The 17,039-nt window shown below is 40.5% G+C and overlaps 1 protein-coding gene across 2 annotated transcripts in view; it reads left to right on the top strand.

The window, feature by feature from the left end:
- The window catches only part of LOC122689309 (zinc finger protein 665-like), a 162,657-nt gene that overhangs the window by 59,590 nt on the left and 86,028 nt on the right, over positions 1-17,039 (top strand). The gene's annotated exons all lie outside the window — the stretch shown is intronic.

The raw sequence follows: 17,039 nt of genomic DNA, 5'->3' as shown, positions 1-17,039 counted from the left end.
AGTGGGAATGCCTGGACCCTGCCCAGAGGACCTTGTACAAGGACTTGATGGTGGAGACCCTCAGGAACCTGCTGTCTGTGGGTGAGGATCACTTCCTCCTTAAGGGGGGATCTGCCCTGGGGTACCTCTGCATGTTCCCTCTGTACCTTTTGAGCGCCTGTTTTTCTTGACTAAGCTCAAGACCTTGTTGACTCACACGTGTAAAGCTTCGTGATTGGCATCAGGAGTTTAAACTTGTCTTTCCTTCTGGTGACCTCCAATGTGTGATACACAAGGAGTTTTTCCACAGCTTGAGCATTTATAAAGGTGACTTCAAACTTTGAAATATCCAGTTGCCTGTTTTCTAGCCCTGTGTTCTTGGTTCAGTAGTTCTTAGATAGGAACTAGATACTTGCTGCATATTATACTGTATATTATATGGTTCCCTGTGCATTCAGAAGGAGGCAGATAGTAAATTCTTTTGAGAAGTATTTTTCTGTTGGTTTATAATGTCCTCACTCCTTGGCTGACAAAAGAGCTGGATTCTACACCGGCCAATGCAGGAGACCCGGGTTCGATCATTGGTCTGAGAAGATCCCACATGTCACAGAGCAGCTACGCCTGTGTGCCCGAACTACGAGCCAGCACTCTAGAGCCTGGAAGCTGCAACTGCTGAGCCCACATGGGACGACCACGGAAGCCCGTGCGCCCAGGAGAAGCCGCAGCAAGTGAGGAGCACGAGCACTGCAACTGCAGCCTAGCCTCTACTTGCTGAACTTGGAGAGAAACCAAGGAGCAGCGAACACTCCCCCGAGACAAAAGAAATGGATTCACCAATGTATTAAAAATAACAGATACGTTTATTAAAAAAAGGAGAGGTTGGACTCTGGAAGAAGCCACAGTATGTGGCATTACTTGTGAGTAGGAATTTCTGTTTCTGCTCTGAATATTATCTCCATTCTTGTGGCACAAGGAGGAAGACCCCTGGATTGTGGAGAATGAGGTGCTAATAGCGAAAATCCAGATGAGTGGGAAAGTATCAACAGTGTGATCACAGGTCAGCTGTCACAAGGACAGAGAGGAAGCCGCACCATCCATGGGGTTTGGGAAACTCTCCAAGGGGGAGAGTTCTGTGAGAAAACAGATGTTTAATGTTTGTGAATCTCACAGGAGGTTTTTCTTCTCCCTAAGTGACGGCTCTGTTCTTCGACATGCGAAACGTACAGCGCCCTCCAGTGGAGCTGTAGCGCCCACAGAGATGAAGGCGAGGTCTGGTTTGGGCCTGTCCTGGGTCCTTTGTGCTGTGCGGACTTCTGTCTGCTGCAGACGAGTGAGGGCTCCTCTGTAGCTGCGGGGAGCACGGTTTCTCTTTGTGGTGGTTTCTTTAGTTGTGAAGCACGGGCCCTGGGCACACGGGCGTGAGCAGTTCTGCCATACAAGCTCACTATCTGTAGTTCATCAACTTATTCTCCGTGACATGTGAGATCTTCCCAGAACAAGAATCGAACCCATGCCTCCCGCATTACTAAGCAGATTCTTACCATGGAGCCACCTGGGTGTTAGGGAAATTAAATAAATAGTCTTGTTTAGGCTTCAAGACAAAGCAGTGCATTCCTCTGACCTTGCTTCTAACCTGCCTGGAAACTGCCCTGAGTGTGACTGTCCTGACTGTCTCCTGTAAGTGCAAGGCTTGCAGCAGCATAGATAAGATAGGGGACAAATCTTGAGATTGTTCAGCCTTTGCAGGGGCCCTTGCCAACCTAGCCCCAGAATTAGCACCATCCAAGTTGGCTCTTGGATCCACCTCTCTTCCTACCGTGAGGTAAATAAAGGTAACTTAAAACTGTCTAAAGGGAAGTTCCAACTGGAAAAAGAATTACGCGATTTGTGAGGATGATTATCCATATTACAATGTCACATTATATTTTGGCTGATCAAATCTTGACTTGTTAAGTTGACTCTCTTTAGCCGGCCCACAGCTCCAATAGTGTCCCCCCCTGCCCTTTCTCTCTCCATTCTCTGTCCTGTTGTGGCCTTTCACCCCTGCCAACCCCTCCTTCTCCCTCTCCATCAGCTGGTCCCCTTCTAACAGCCCCTGTCTCTCAAGAGGGAGGGGAAGCCCAGGTTCCCCAACTCTAGCAAGTTTGTTTACCCCTTTAGAGTCTTCTGATCAAAGACCCCCATCTCCCTGGAGGGACGTTCCAAGAGTTTTATCAGTCCTTCTGGCCCTGTTATCACAGTTAATTTGAGCACTGTTCGATTTGTATTTTAGCCATAAAGGTATGACTATAGAAAGGAAAGATAACTTGTTTGATACAAGATGGCCATGATATTGTTTAGACTCTGGAGAAAACTGGTTAAGATGAATTTGTTTTTTCTTTGAAAGTGCAAAACCGGTTCTTTTTACATGTGGAATTAAAAACAGCAAGCTTGTTTAAAAGGCCTGCCCAAAAAAAAAGTTTCAAGTTAACCTTTGCCAGGGCTTCCCAGATGACTCTAGTGGTAAAGAACCTGCCAGCCCCTGGGGGAGACACAGGAGATGTGGATTTGATCCCTGGGTAGGGAAGATCCCCTGGAGAAGTGAATGGAACCCACTCCAGTATTCTTGCCTGGAGAGTCCCATCATGGACAGAGGAGCCTAGTGGACTAGACTCCATGGGGTTACAGGGAGTTGGACAGGACTGAAGCGACCTTGCATAGCATGCAACCTTTGCCATGTGCTTGAAACATGCAACCCATTTTTCCAGAGATTTCAGTCTTGGACAAATTAGAATTTTGAACCACGGAGTGGGGAGGGTGGGTGGTGGGATGAAAAGTGTGAAAGAGACATTTTAAATTTCAAGCAGGAAAGTATGAGAGCTCTCATGTCTGTCAATTTGCACTTATGTTTGGCTCAGTCTGTGTGTTTGTTTTTGGATAATATTGCTGAGGTTAATTTGTAAATGAGCTCTAATTCAATTGTTTGTTAAAAGAAAAAAAAAGCACTTGAAAATCAAACTATTGCAGGAGAAATTAACCTAAATGAATTTTAGGTTCATGTGACCTGGGAAATATTCAACATTAAATATCTAGTATTAATGTTTGTTTGCTAACCTAATTAAGACATTTCTTGTGTCTTCAACATTGTCTAATACTTCTATTGTACCTAGGTTTAATGTTAAGTAAGTTTGTCAACACTTAAAGTAACCTGAGTGAAGAAACTTTTAAGGAAAGAATGCAAATGCAGTTGGAGCTTTTAGATAAACTCTGTTAGGAATGATTATACTTTAGAAATGTCTGTCTAAAATAGTCTCTCCAGATTTGAATAACCTGAATTTCTAGGGTTGTGCTAAGCTAAGTGAGGAAATTTCATTGAATATCTAGGTCATTTCCAAATAAAATAAGATTCTGAGACACAGATTACTGAAAACTCATTTCCTCTTACAGCAAACTGAAGAGATTTTGGACTTTTAATGAATACACTTGGTGCCACCCTGAGATGTTCTCTATAAGAAAGCAGATATTCTTAGACATTATCACTGGTATTTATGTTCACCAGTCTACAAAATGCTAGTATAACGGACAGCTCATGGTTGCCTAAGGACAGTAAGACGTGTGTTTTTAGTAAGAAAGGGATGAGAAATGTGGGCCAGTCACCTTGCTTTGTCCCCCCTGGTTAATTTGTCTCAGGACCCTCCCCTTCGCTACACAGGCACACCCTGGATCTTGAATTAAAGGCTTCTCAGAGGAGCATAAAGCATTTTTCCTGGAATGCTCCTCTGACTTTTACCTCCAAGGAGCCTTTCTACACTTGTGTACTGTCTCCTTTATCAGACAGGGTTTTTCCTTTCTTTGTCCTTGCAATGATTAGTCCCTTGAATTAAGAGACAAACTGGCTGTTTACCCTGTTTTTGTTGACTGTAAATTCCTCAACCTGAGCCCACCTATCTCTTATCTCAGGGCATGCAAAGAGGAGGTTAGCTGATTGTAGATGTCCAACCTGCAGCCCATCCAACTCCTACCTCAAAATTACATTTTATTAAGGACAATGGAAAGTACTTCTGACTTGCAGATGGCTGTTTCTAAATGAAGAAAGTGATGTTTTTAAGAAAAGAGAGAGGTTTCATGGAAAGTGGACTCCAAGAAAAGAGGTCCCAAAAGGCAAGGTCTTTATATGTTCTGCAACAATCTGTCCTTTGACTCCTGTCATTTTTGTTGCTTGACTTTGCGTAGCATGTGATGAGGTGTTTCAGAGGGATTTACTTCCCTTTGTCCCCCTCCTGTGGTAATTCGTGCTGTTAGGTGGCATAGACTGTTGCGTGTTTTATAGAAAAAATCAGAAGTTACTTTTTTTTTTGCTGTGCCACATGGCTGTCTGGTTCTAAGTTCCCCATTCATGGATGGAATCTGTGCCCCCTACAGTGGAAGCACATGGTCCTAACTACTGGACCACAGGGAGTTTGCCTCAAGGTTACTTTTGCTTCAAAGATATATTAACTTCCTGTCATGCTTATTGTCACATGTCTCTTTGTCTACATTACATCGTGTATGTTGTTATTTTACATTTCGGTCCCAAGAGAATTGTCTCTGACTCTAGTTCACAAAGTTTTCCAATCACATTCCTTTATCTTCATAACAGTACGTTAAAAATTTATTTACAATTTATTTGTTTTTATCTGCACCGGGCCTTTGTTGCTTCAGGGGCTTTTCTCTAGTTGCAGCGAGCAAGGGCTACACTCTAGTTACAGTGCATGAACTTCTCGTTCTAGTGGATTCTCTTGTTGCAATGCGTGGTCTCTGTGTGTTTGCTCAGTAGTTGTGCCTCCCCAGTTCTAGAGCACAGAATCATCACTTGTAGCCTACAGGCTTAATTGTTCTCAGGCATGTGGGAATTTCCCGGATCAGGGATCAAACCTGTGTGCCCTGCACTTGCAGATCGATTCTTCACCTCTGAGCCACAAGGGAAGCCCCAAAGCTTGTTCCTTTGCATATATCTTGGAACCAATGAACTGGGTGAGTTTAGGTTACTGTGTAGATAGGGGGGTGGTGTATTGTATGATTATTGTGTAAGTAGAGAATGTTTCTCATATTTTTCATTTTTTAAAAATGACGGTTTTCTTGTATTACACAATATAACTCACAGGAACCACTTGTTCGTGTCATAAAATGCCTATATGTCTATCCACTGATAGATTTCTAAGAGATATTTAGAAAAGTGTTTATTTTTTTATTTTTTTAAATTATTTTAGGGACTTTCCTGAAGTCCAGTATAGGATTCAGTAGTTTCACTGCCGTGAGCCTGGATTTAATCCATGGTCAGGGAACCAACATCTCATAAGCCAGATGGTCCAGCAAATACACACACACACACACACACACACACACACACACACACACACATATATAGTTTATGGAAGTCTTTGTTTTCTCAATGCAGTATTTGTTGAACAGTTACTAACTGCCATTTATTTTTTACATTATTCATTAGAATGCTTCTTTGGCATTGTTTACCATTCCAGTGTATTGCCTCTTTGATGGTTGTTTGCTCAGTTGCTCAGTCCTGTGTGACTCTTTGTGATCTCATGGACTGTAGCCCACCAAGCTTTCCTACCCATGGAAGTTTTTTCAGGCAAGAACAGTGCACTGGGTTGTGATTTCCTGCTCCAGGGGATCTTTCCGACCCAGGGATTGTATCCCCCCGTGCCGTGTCTTCTGCATTGGCAGGCAGTTTCTTTACCACTGAGTCACCTCTCGAGTCCTGTATGTTCTTCACCATTTAAACATGTATAAGGATGCATAAAGTGTGTACAATATACCATTATTTTATCCTCAATTATGAGAGAGCAATGTGTTTAGGACAAAGTAGGATGAGCTTTGAGGTCATGGTGGGTGAATACGTTTTCTTTGCAAACTGACATGAATTTGCATTAAATGAATGTTTTCTGATTGTGTTTGAAACTACACTACCCTAAAATTAATTTGAATTGCATATGATCACTCCTTTTTAAAAAGTTCTGTTCCTTTAGTGTTCTATAGTTTTAAGATCATCATTGCGAAGATTCGTAATTCTGTTCAGGATGGTTATGACTTTTGGTATAACATCATGTGCTCAACAGGAAATAATTTATTTATGCATTATAACTAATAGAATACCTGCAGTTGTTTATGTCTCGTAGATACATCTCATATACATATGATCAAGAAATTACAGGCAAAAGCAAACTGATAAAGGGGAAATTTTTCAAAGAGTGATGTTTGGAAAAGCTGAAAACCTTGACATTAAAGATTTTTGCCTCAGGAAGATCCTGGAAAATATACATGAGTTGATGTCTGTGGACAGATGATGAAAGAAATGACAAAAGAATGTCTACAACCCATAACAAAAACCTCACTGATGGAAGAGATCATCCTAGTAGAAGTGATGCAGGAAATAGACCTTTTGAAAGGCATGGATCAAGCTTTCAGAATAAATTGCAGGTGGTACAATCTGAAGGGATAATTTTTGAATGTAGTCAAGTTGTGACAGACGTCAGCGCCTCAGGTTTATCACCTCAGAGAACTGGTAATGTCTGCAAAGGCTTTTCTCATAAACATGAGAATGGTGTTATGCATCCTTCGGAACTGTTACCAGACCATGAAACACAAAAGAAAAGACCTTACAAATGTAATGAGTGTGACATAACCTTTCTTCAAGACTCAGAACTCACTGGACATCAAAGAATCCATACAGGAGGAAAAGCATACAAATGTGACGTGTGTGGCAAGGCTTTTAATCAAACTAGAAAACTTGCAGTTCATTGGTGAATTCATACTGGAGAGAAACCACATAAATGTGATGTATGTGGCAAGACTTTTATTCAAATTGGAAACCTTGCATTTCATCAGAATATCCCGTACTGCAGAGAAACCATATAAATGTGATGTGTGTGGTCAGTGCTTTCAGCAAAGTACACACCTTGAAGATCATCAGAGAACTCATACCAGAGGGAACCATATAAATGTGATGTTTCTGGAAAGGCCTTTAGTCAAAATGCAAGCCATGCAGTTCATCAGAGACTTCATACTGGAAAGAAACCATGTAAATGTGATGTCTGTGACAAGACTTTCAGTCAAACTGGAAACCTTACAATTCATGAGAAAATTCATACTGGAGAGAAACTATATAAATGTGATGTATGTGGTCAAAACTTTACTCAAAACTCACAACTTGAAGTTCATCAGAGAACTTATATGGGAGAGAAACCATATAAATACGATGTGTGTGGCAAGGCCTTTAGTAAAACTACAAACCTTGCAGTTCATCAGAGAATTCATACTGGAGAGAACCTTAGAAATATAAAAATTGTTACAAACCATTTAGGCACGGTCGTCATCCATAACTCATCATCAGGCAGGTCAGACAGGACAGAAACCATATAAATATGATGTATATGGCTGGTGCTTTACTTGAAATGACGAACTTAGAACCTATCAGAGAATTCATACTAGAGAGAAACATTAGAAATGTGATAGTTGTGAGAAACATTTTAGCGCAAAAGTCGTGAGTGTGACAAAGCCTTTAGTCAGTGTTCAGGCCTTATAATTCAGAGAATTCAAACTGTATAGAAAACATACAAGTGAAATGAATGTGACAGAATTTCTAGTGCATGTTCAGCATGAACTGCCCATTAGACAGTTCATACAGGAGAGAAAGTACATAAATGTTATTTCTGTGGCAAACCCTTCAGTCACAAGGAGAGATGTTGCAGACCACCTGAGAATCCATACTGCAGTGAAAAGTTACACATGTAGAGAGAATGCAGTAAAATATACCAACTTTTTGACCCTCAGAAAATTCAAAGGTAGGAAAACTACACAGATGTGCTAGGTTTGGGAAAGCGTTGATGTTGTGTTCAGACCTAATGCACCAGCAGTTATTTATTTATTTTCTTTACAATATTGTGATGGTTTTTGCTGTACATCTTGAATAGGCCATAGGCGTACATATGTCCCCTCCCCCCTGAACCCACCCCTCTCGCCATGGTATCCCTCCAGATTGTCCCAGAGCACTTCCTCATACATTAAACTCCCACTGGCTCTTTTACATAAGGTAATATATGTTTCAGTGCTAATCTCTTAAATTCTGCCTTCCTATTTCTTTTGTTTTTTTCAATAGTTTTTCCTTAGCGTTACCTTTTGTGTCCACATGTTATGACCCAGATTTAATGTTTAATTTACATTTCTTTCCTGCCTTACACTAACAAATACATAAGTCTGTGGGTTATTTTGAGAACTTTGTACATTAAAATGCACGTAGACAATGAAAGGGAACATAGTAGGTGCCCTGTAAATGTAAAGAAAGACAGATCCTTCAGGACTTGAGTTCAGTCAGATAATACACATAGAATATTTATTAATAGTGCCACATTGATAAGTTTGGTGGAAATAAATTCTAGTGTCTTCTTAAGACTTTTGACAATGTGCTTTGTTGTCCACAAGTGACAGATCTTTCAGAAACAGACAACAAAGACATGAGAGAAAATATATTACAATTTTTCAACAAGAAGTAAATTGCCTAATCACTGTGAAGTGATCATATAGTAATTTGTCATTCCATTACATTGAAGTATTGGCCTAAGTATTATATATTACGATGGAAACAAATTTTTCTCATATAAGTTTTTAAACCTTTGTCATCATAATCATGGAACAGAAACTTTTATAAAGAAGAATGCATTTCTCATTAAAAGTTTTTTTCTCTCTTTAATAATCTTTAAAATTTATTTTTGGCTATTAAGTCTTCATTGTGCTGGCTTCTTTCTCCTTTTGCAGCAATCGGGCTGTGAATTCTCCACGTAACCTTGGCTGGGGTATGGTTGGAGACTGGCATTTTGAAGGCTCTTTTGGTCGGTCCAGAGGACTCAGTGTCTGTCTGTTCTATGGGCTGAGCTGAGCCTCTTTGCTGCACGTGGGCTTTCTCTAGCTGCAGCAGCAGAAGTGACTTTCTGGTTACTTGTGTGCAGGCTTCTCAGTGCTGGGGCTGCTGTTGTTGCAGAGCACAGGCTTTGGGGCACAGGCTCAGTACTTGTGTTGCTCGGGCTTAGTTGCTGCGAGGCACGTGGCATCCTCCCACACCAGGGATCAAACCCGGGTCCTGTGCATTGGCAGGTAGATTATTTACCACTGCACCACCAGGGAGGTTCTACTCAGTGTCTTTTCACTGGGCGCTATGTATGTTAAAACACTGCAAAAAAAAATTTGGGGTCATCAACCAATAACTGGGAGATCTGAAAACCAGGAGAGAGTCCCCCAAACTTATCTGCACTTGCTGAAGAGGTGGATGGACCCAAGAGACCCTTCCTGAAATCCCAAGGCCAGAATGTCCAAAGCACAGCATGGTGCCTGCTCTTCTCAATCCTGCATTCCCCTCAGGGTGCACTCAGGGCCCCTGCAGTGACTAATAAGCTTGATCCTTGAAGAAGTGGACCGTCAAGACATTTTTCTCCTTAGAAGTGTTAGTATGAAGTAGCCCTTTCTAAGAGTTGTGTGTTTCACATTCTAGCTTATCATCACTACCCAAAGCCAGTTCATGTTTATTTAAACTACTTAAATTAATTCTAATTGCAGGAATATTCCTGGGTTCAGCTAGCACCCCACATCCAGCCCCACCCCAGCAGCAGCCCACATCAACCCTCACCCAACCTCAACCTGGCCACCAGACCAGGTTTCAGTTCCCAGGCCTCTGAATCGCTTTAGCCTCATCAGCAGGACTCCAAGTACAGTTTGGTTCCGTCTCTCAGTCATGTCCGACTCTTTGTGACCCCATGGACTGCAGCACACCAGGCCTCCCTGTCCATCACCAACTCCCGGAGTTTACTCAAACTCATTGTGTCGGTGATGCCATCCAACCATCTCATCCTCTGTCGTCGGACATGCAGGACTCTAAATGTTATGCCAAAAGCTTCTTTCCATTGTGATTATCCCACAGAATTTTAAAGTTTTATTAAAAGTGTTTACAGTTACTTAAACTAATGAGCAATCAATGGTGCAACACAAGACTTGAGAGACCAAGTACTCCTTAACCCTGACAAGACGCCTCTGGAACCAAAGGGAGGAAGAAGCAGGTAGGTGTTCGCTCAGCCTGGCCCCACCCTTCACACGTCACTCAGTGCTTGAGCTTGACTTCGGAGACAAAGATACGCCACTGCGATGAGAAGCCTGGGCACTGCAGACTCACCTCCATGCAGTGCAGCCACAAGCAGAGAGAGCTGGTCACGGCAACGAAGGCCCAGCATAAACAACCAAAGAAGCTGTGAAAAGGAAATCGCATATTAACAAACTTACTGAAATACATTTGATTCATTTTTAATGTCCCAAAGATGCCAAAATACACATGAATAGGAGAAGGGAATGGCCACCCACTCCAGTTTTCTTGCCTGGAGAATCCCATGGACAGAGGAGCCTGACAGGCTACAGTCCATGGGGTCCCAAAGAGTCTGACATGACTGAGTCAACTGAACAACAACCTCGTCACATAGCAGAGTGAGTGCTGAAAAACAACCCTAAATCTCTAACTTTCCTCCTACAGATTCTTAAGTGATGTCCAGTTGCTTTTGAAATAACATCCTCAGTTTATAGGCCTTGCAGAAATCAGCCTCTACCTGGCGTCACCCCATCGTCTTTCCCTCCGTTGCAGTCACACTGACTGGTTTTCTCTTCAGTAAATATCTTCCTGCCTCAGAGCTGGCACTCAGGCTGTTCTCTCTGCTTACATGGAATTTTTTTCAGGCAAGAATAGTTAAGTGGGTGGCATTTCCTACTCCAAGGGATCTTCCCCACCTAGGGTTTGAAGCTCCCTATCCTACGTCTCCTGCATTGGCAGGCTAATCCTTTACTACCAAGTCACCTACGTAACCCTGTCTATTCTTTACCATTTACTTATGTATAAGTATGCATAAAGTGTGTACAATATGCTATATTTGCTCCTCAATTATGAGACAGCAGTGTGTTTACTACCAAGTAGAATGAGTTTAGAAGTCATGGTTCGAAAATACCCTTTTCTTTGAGAACTGACATGAGTATCGAAGAAATGAATATGTTCTGACTGTATCTTTGGAGCTAGGCTACCCTGAAATTAATTTGGATTACATGTGATTGCTCTTTCATATTTAAAGAGTTCTATTTGATTAGCATTTGAAATATTTTTAAGATCATGATTGGGAAAATGCATAATTCTGTTCAGCATGAATATGCCATTTGGTATAATACCATGTATTCAGCATGAAACAATTTATTTATGAATTTTAATTGATAGACTGCATATGGTTTTTATATTTGTAGATGTGTCTCAAATACGTATGATCAAGAAATTACAGGCAAAAGGAAACAGTGGTAAAGAAGAAATTTTTCAGAGTGGTGTTTCAAAGAGCCAAAAGCCATGAAATCTAAGATTTTTTCTTCAGAAAGATACAGGAAAATATGCATGATTTTGAGTGTCTGTGGACAGATGATGAAACAAATGACAGAGGGACCTCTATATCCCATAACAAAAATCTCACCTATAGACAAGATCATAATAGTAGAAGTGATGCAGGAAATAAGCCTGTTGAAAGGCATGGATTAAGCTTTCAAGATCACTTGCAGATGCTGGAATCTGAAGAGACAGGTTCTGAATGTAGTCAGGTTGTGGCAAATATCAACAGTAGCGCCTCAGGTTTGCCACCTCTGAGAACTCGTAGTGTCCGTAAATGCAGTTCTCATAAACGTGAGAATGCTGTAATGCATCCCTCAGAACTGGGACCAGACCAGGAGGGACACAAGAAAAAAACTTACAGTTGTAAGAAGTGTAACATGACTTTTCTTCAGGACTCAGAACTCACTAGACATCAAAGAATCCATACAGGAAGAAAAGCATATAAATGTAACATATGTTGTAAGGCTTTTAGTGATAAATTGACCCTTGTAGTTCATCAGAGAAATCATACTGGAGAGAAACCATATAAATCTTATGTCTGTGGCCACTGCTTTAAACAGCATACACAGCTTCAACATCATCAGTGAGTTCATACCGGAGATAAGCCATATAAATGTGATGTGTGGCGAGGCCTTTAGTGTAAATGCAAGGCTTGTAGTTCATCAGAGAGTTCATACTGGAGAGAAACCATATAAATGTGATATGCGTGGAAAGGCCTTTAGTCGAAATTCAATCCTTGTAATTCATCAGAGAATTCATACTGGAGAGAAACCTTACAAATATGACAATTGGGACAAACATTTTAATGCACAGTCATCCTTAGGTTGGCATCAGGTAGTTCATACAGGAGGAAAAGTGTAGAAAGGTAATTTATGTGGCAAAGTCTTCAGTTCCAGGTCTTTGCAGTTCATGGAAACATATTGGATAGAAACCATATAAATAATGAGCTATCTGGCAAGGCCTTTAGTCAAACGGCAAACCTTGCATTTCATCAGAGAATTCATACTGGAGAGAAACCATGTAAATGTGATCTCAGTGGCAAGGCCTTTAAATGCAAACCTTGCAGTTCGTTGGAGCATTCATACTGGAGAGAAACCTTACAAACGTAACCATTCTGACAAACGTTTTACTGCACAGCTAGCCTCACCATCATGCAGTTCATACAGGATAGAGAGCATAGAAATGTGAAGTATGTGGCAGTGCTCGAAATGACCATCTAAAAAATCAGATAATTCATAGTGGAGAAAAATGTTACAAAGACAACAATCATGAGAAACATTTCAGTGCAGATGTAATGAGTGTAGCAAAGCCTTTAGTCAGAGTTCAGGCCTTATAATTAATCAAAGAATTCATACTGTATAGGAACCATACCAATGAAAGAAATCTGGTAGAGCTTCTAGTTCATGTTCAGCCTCAACTGACCGTTGGGCAGCTCATACAGGAGGGAAGCCACATAAATGGAATTTATATGACAAACCCTTCAGTCATAAAATATATCAACTTTTTGACCCTCAGAAAAGTCAAACTAGAGGAAACCACACAAATGTGGTAGGTGGGCAAAGCTTTGGTTCTGTGGTCAGATGTAACTAACCATCACAGAACGAATTCTGAATGGAAATCTTACCCACATAGTGCGTGTGCTGTCTTTTGGAAGGTATTCAGTTATTTACAAAACATGAGAAAATTCATACTGGTGAGAATCCATACATTTAGAGCACAGTCTGTCCCTCCAATCTTAACATTGAGATTGGAGGAAATCATGTAAATAGACTGTCGCCAGGGCTTCAATAACAAGTCTCGTCTTTCCCATCAGCAGAGAATTCATAATGCAGAGACACAAATGTAAGAGTGTGGCAAGTCCTTCAGGTGGCATTCAGGCCTCAAAAGACATCAGGTGATGGACTGGAGAGACCATCCGAATGTAGTCAGTATGTCCAGGCTTTTGTCAGGTGTTTACACCTTAGGCTTCTTGAGAATATTCACACTGGATAGAAATTATGTCAATGTAATGAGTGTGTCAGGGCTTTTAGGCAACAATCCTAAGTCACGATTCAGTAAAGAAGTCATTCTGGAGAGAAAGCTTACAAATGACATGAGTGTGTAAAACCTTTACTTGGGGCTCACATTGCACCAGTCCTCAGATGATGCGTACTAGAGAGAACCTTACCAGTGTGCAGAATATGGCAAGACCTTTAGGTACTGCCTTAAACTCAGGATTCACAAAATACTTTATAGTTTGGCAGTTTTATACTTCATGCTTTATGGATGTTTTCACAGTTACTGCTCACTCTTTAGGTGTGTAAGAATACATATCCTGGAGTTAAACCACACAAATGTAATATGTGTGGGAAGGATTTTACCAAACATCCAAGTTCGGGAACATTCTGGAGCAATGCTCAAATGCAATGGGAGAGGGAAAATTTTCACCTTGAGTTGAAGTGTTAGACAGGACTCCATAGTGAAGGGGAGTCTTGGAAATGGATGGGCAAGGGCTTTCTGGAGGGTTCAGAGTACACTAGACTTCAGAATATATGTCTTTCCAAGAAACCACACAAAAGTAATGTGCACACTGAAGCTTTAACTCAAAGATCAAAACTGGAACGTGAGAGGATATATATGGAGAGCAAACTTGGACAGATAATGCATGTTGTGTAGTCTTTTCCATGAAATATTCACACCGTGGGCATAATGAAGTGATTCATGTGTGCCAGAAACTGTACACTATAAGGAATTTGGAAACGTGTTTAAGAAAACAATATTTCCTCAAGATTCCTCCCCTCCCCAAATTCATATTGGAGAGAATCCTTACAATTGTAATGAATTTGGCCATCTTTTTTGACACTTCTTACAGCAGATCACAGAAGAGATAATTCATTTGAGGAATAAATAAATCTTCAGTTCTCCAGTACTAATCTATGCTATTACTGCAGAATAATTAAATATGTTGAAACTTAATCACATGTGTGGAAATGGCCCGTTATCTTCAGTGTGTGTTTAATCACTTGAATTTTCTTGGGAACGTCACATTATTGTTCTTTATTTCCTGAAAGTTTTAAATTCTCATAGCTTTCTTAGAGACTTTCATGATGGTCTCTGCAAACAAGTCAGTAAGATGAAGGGGCTGACTTCATTAGGTGTGGTTCATTTATATCTATCCTGGTAAAACAGGGACACTGAGATATAATCAGTGGTGTGTGAATTAGGATCGGTGAGGGACAGAGAACCATGTAAAACCATGACATGACTCAGCATGCTCTTTATGTTCAGCGCGCCCTTCTGTACACAGCTCACCGTGGTTAAGGGACTGAATGCTCTACCATCTGACCATGCCCAGAGCAGGCTGGACATTGAGGGGCTTGGGCTTTTCATGGGAGGGGGGTTGACAGGTTCCTGGGGACTGATTGTGTGGGAGAAATAGTACCAGGGAAATGGTGGTCCTTTTCTCCCTTAACTAGCAATTGCTGTTGTGTGTAAATGATTAATGGAAACTTATTCTTGGACATTGAAGAGAGCAGTTTTCTTGAAAAATGTCAATCAGAAGAACCAGAAAGAGGATGTGGGTGTATCTGCTCCATCATTACCTGCTGCCATTTACAGTGTGCCTCTGTGTTACTCAGAATGTATCATAAGTCTTGTGCGCTAATAAAGTTTGTGTCATTGTTTCCAGAACTCGGAATGATCATGTTTCTTCCAACAACACAGCTTTAATCCACCTCAGTCCTTCGTAACAGAAACTAGCAATGCCCCAAAGACTCTCAAGGTTGAAAGAATCTCTACGAGTTTCTTTGCATGGTGAAATCAAATAGACAATTTTGGGATTATATACTAACAATACACACTTGAGTTATTCTCTCCACACTTTGTCCATAGCGGAGCAATTATAGATTCTGGCCCTGTAAAACCTACCCCCCGTTTATATGTGCACTATATGATATTTCCCAATGTTATCTTTTGTGCCCAAATAAAACTAAAAGTATGTGCCTGATTTACCTGAAGTGAAAATAGGAATCATAAATATGCAAAAATTAGAAAATAAAAAACTTTGGAAATAAGGGTAAAAGTGACGTGTCTTTTGGAGCTTGGAGCATTCTGAAAAAATTTTTTTTTTTTTTGCTTATTTATTCTTGGCTGAATAATTGTGGCTCATGGGGTCAGGAGCTCTACAGCACATGGAATTTCCCAGACCAGGAATTATCAGTCCCTTGTCTACTGCATTGGCAGGCAAATTCCTTACTGCTGAGCCCCCAGGGAAGCCCTGGAAATAATTTAGAAGGCACACTATATGATGGGAACTTTTTTTGTTTACTAAACTAGAAATTTCATATATTCACTCCCCAGCGTTTTGGTTCTTGTTACTTTGCAGTCACCCACTGGAACAAGATGGCACCAGGTAAAGTCTAAAGATGTCAGTAGTCAAACATCAGAAGAACACTGTGAGACTGTTTAACAAAACACTGAATGTTCACTCGTGCTTTGAATTTATTACATTCCTTTTCGTGCTGTACACATATTTTCCATTGTTCTATATGGTGTTAAAGATGGTATAAATTATTATTAATCTATTTTACTAGACAAATAAATTGCTATTTACTGTCTATTGCCTATGACATTTTTACACTAGCCTAAGAACATTAGGAACATTAATGTTTGGCAATATTTATTAGGTAATAAATAGAAATCCAGAGGACGTTAAAGTCTTGATGTCACATTATAGAATTAAGTAATATGCTCCATTGTTTATTCGTAGATGTATTTAAAAAAATTTTTTTTTTTTTACAATACTGTGATGGTTTTTGCTTTCCATCAACATGAATTGGCCATAGGCATACATATGTCCCCTCCTTTCCGAACCCACCTCCCTCCCCACCCTATCTGTCCAGGTCTTCACAGAACACTGGCTCTGGTTTCCCTGCTTCATACATCAAACTTCCACCAGCTATCTGTTTTACATATGGCAATATATGCTTCAGTGCTATTGTTTCAAATCACACCACCCTATTTGTTTTATCAATAGTTTTTCCTTAGCCTAATTTTTTCTGACCGCCTATTGTGATGCAGATTTAATGTCTGGTTTACATTTACATTACTAATGTTTAGTTTACATTTTTTCCGTGCCTTACTCTGACGAATCCACATCAGTGGGTTGTTTTGAGACTTTTAGAACATGAAAATGCACATACATAAGAATGATGGGACATAGTAGGTACTCTATAACTATGAAGACAGACAATTTCTTTAGGTCTTGAGTTAATACACAGAAATATTTACAGTTAATACACAGAAATATTTACAAGTAGTGCACAGTTGATAATTTTGGTGAAAATAAATTCTAATGTCCTCTGAAAACATTATATTGTATACTCTGCTTTGTTGTTCACTTGTGACAGTGCTTCCAAACAGACAACAAAGAAAAGAGAAAAATAGATTACAATTTTTTTTTAAGTAAATTGCCTAATTACCCTCAAAGAAAGTAATTTGACGTTCCATTACATTGGCCTTCCCTGGTAGCTCAGACAGTAAAGCGTTTGCCAGCAATGTGGGAGGCCTGGGTTCGATTCCTGAGTCAGAAAGATCCCCTGGAGAAGGAAATGGCAACCGACTCTAGTACTCTTGCCTGGAAACTTCCATA

Source organism: Cervus elaphus, chromosome 4, assembly GCF_910594005.1.
Source record: "Cervus elaphus chromosome 4, mCerEla1.1, whole genome shotgun sequence".
Taxonomy (NCBI): Eukaryota; Metazoa; Chordata; class Mammalia; order Artiodactyla; family Cervidae; genus Cervus; species Cervus elaphus.
This window is presented reverse-complemented; position numbering and strand designations above follow the sequence as displayed.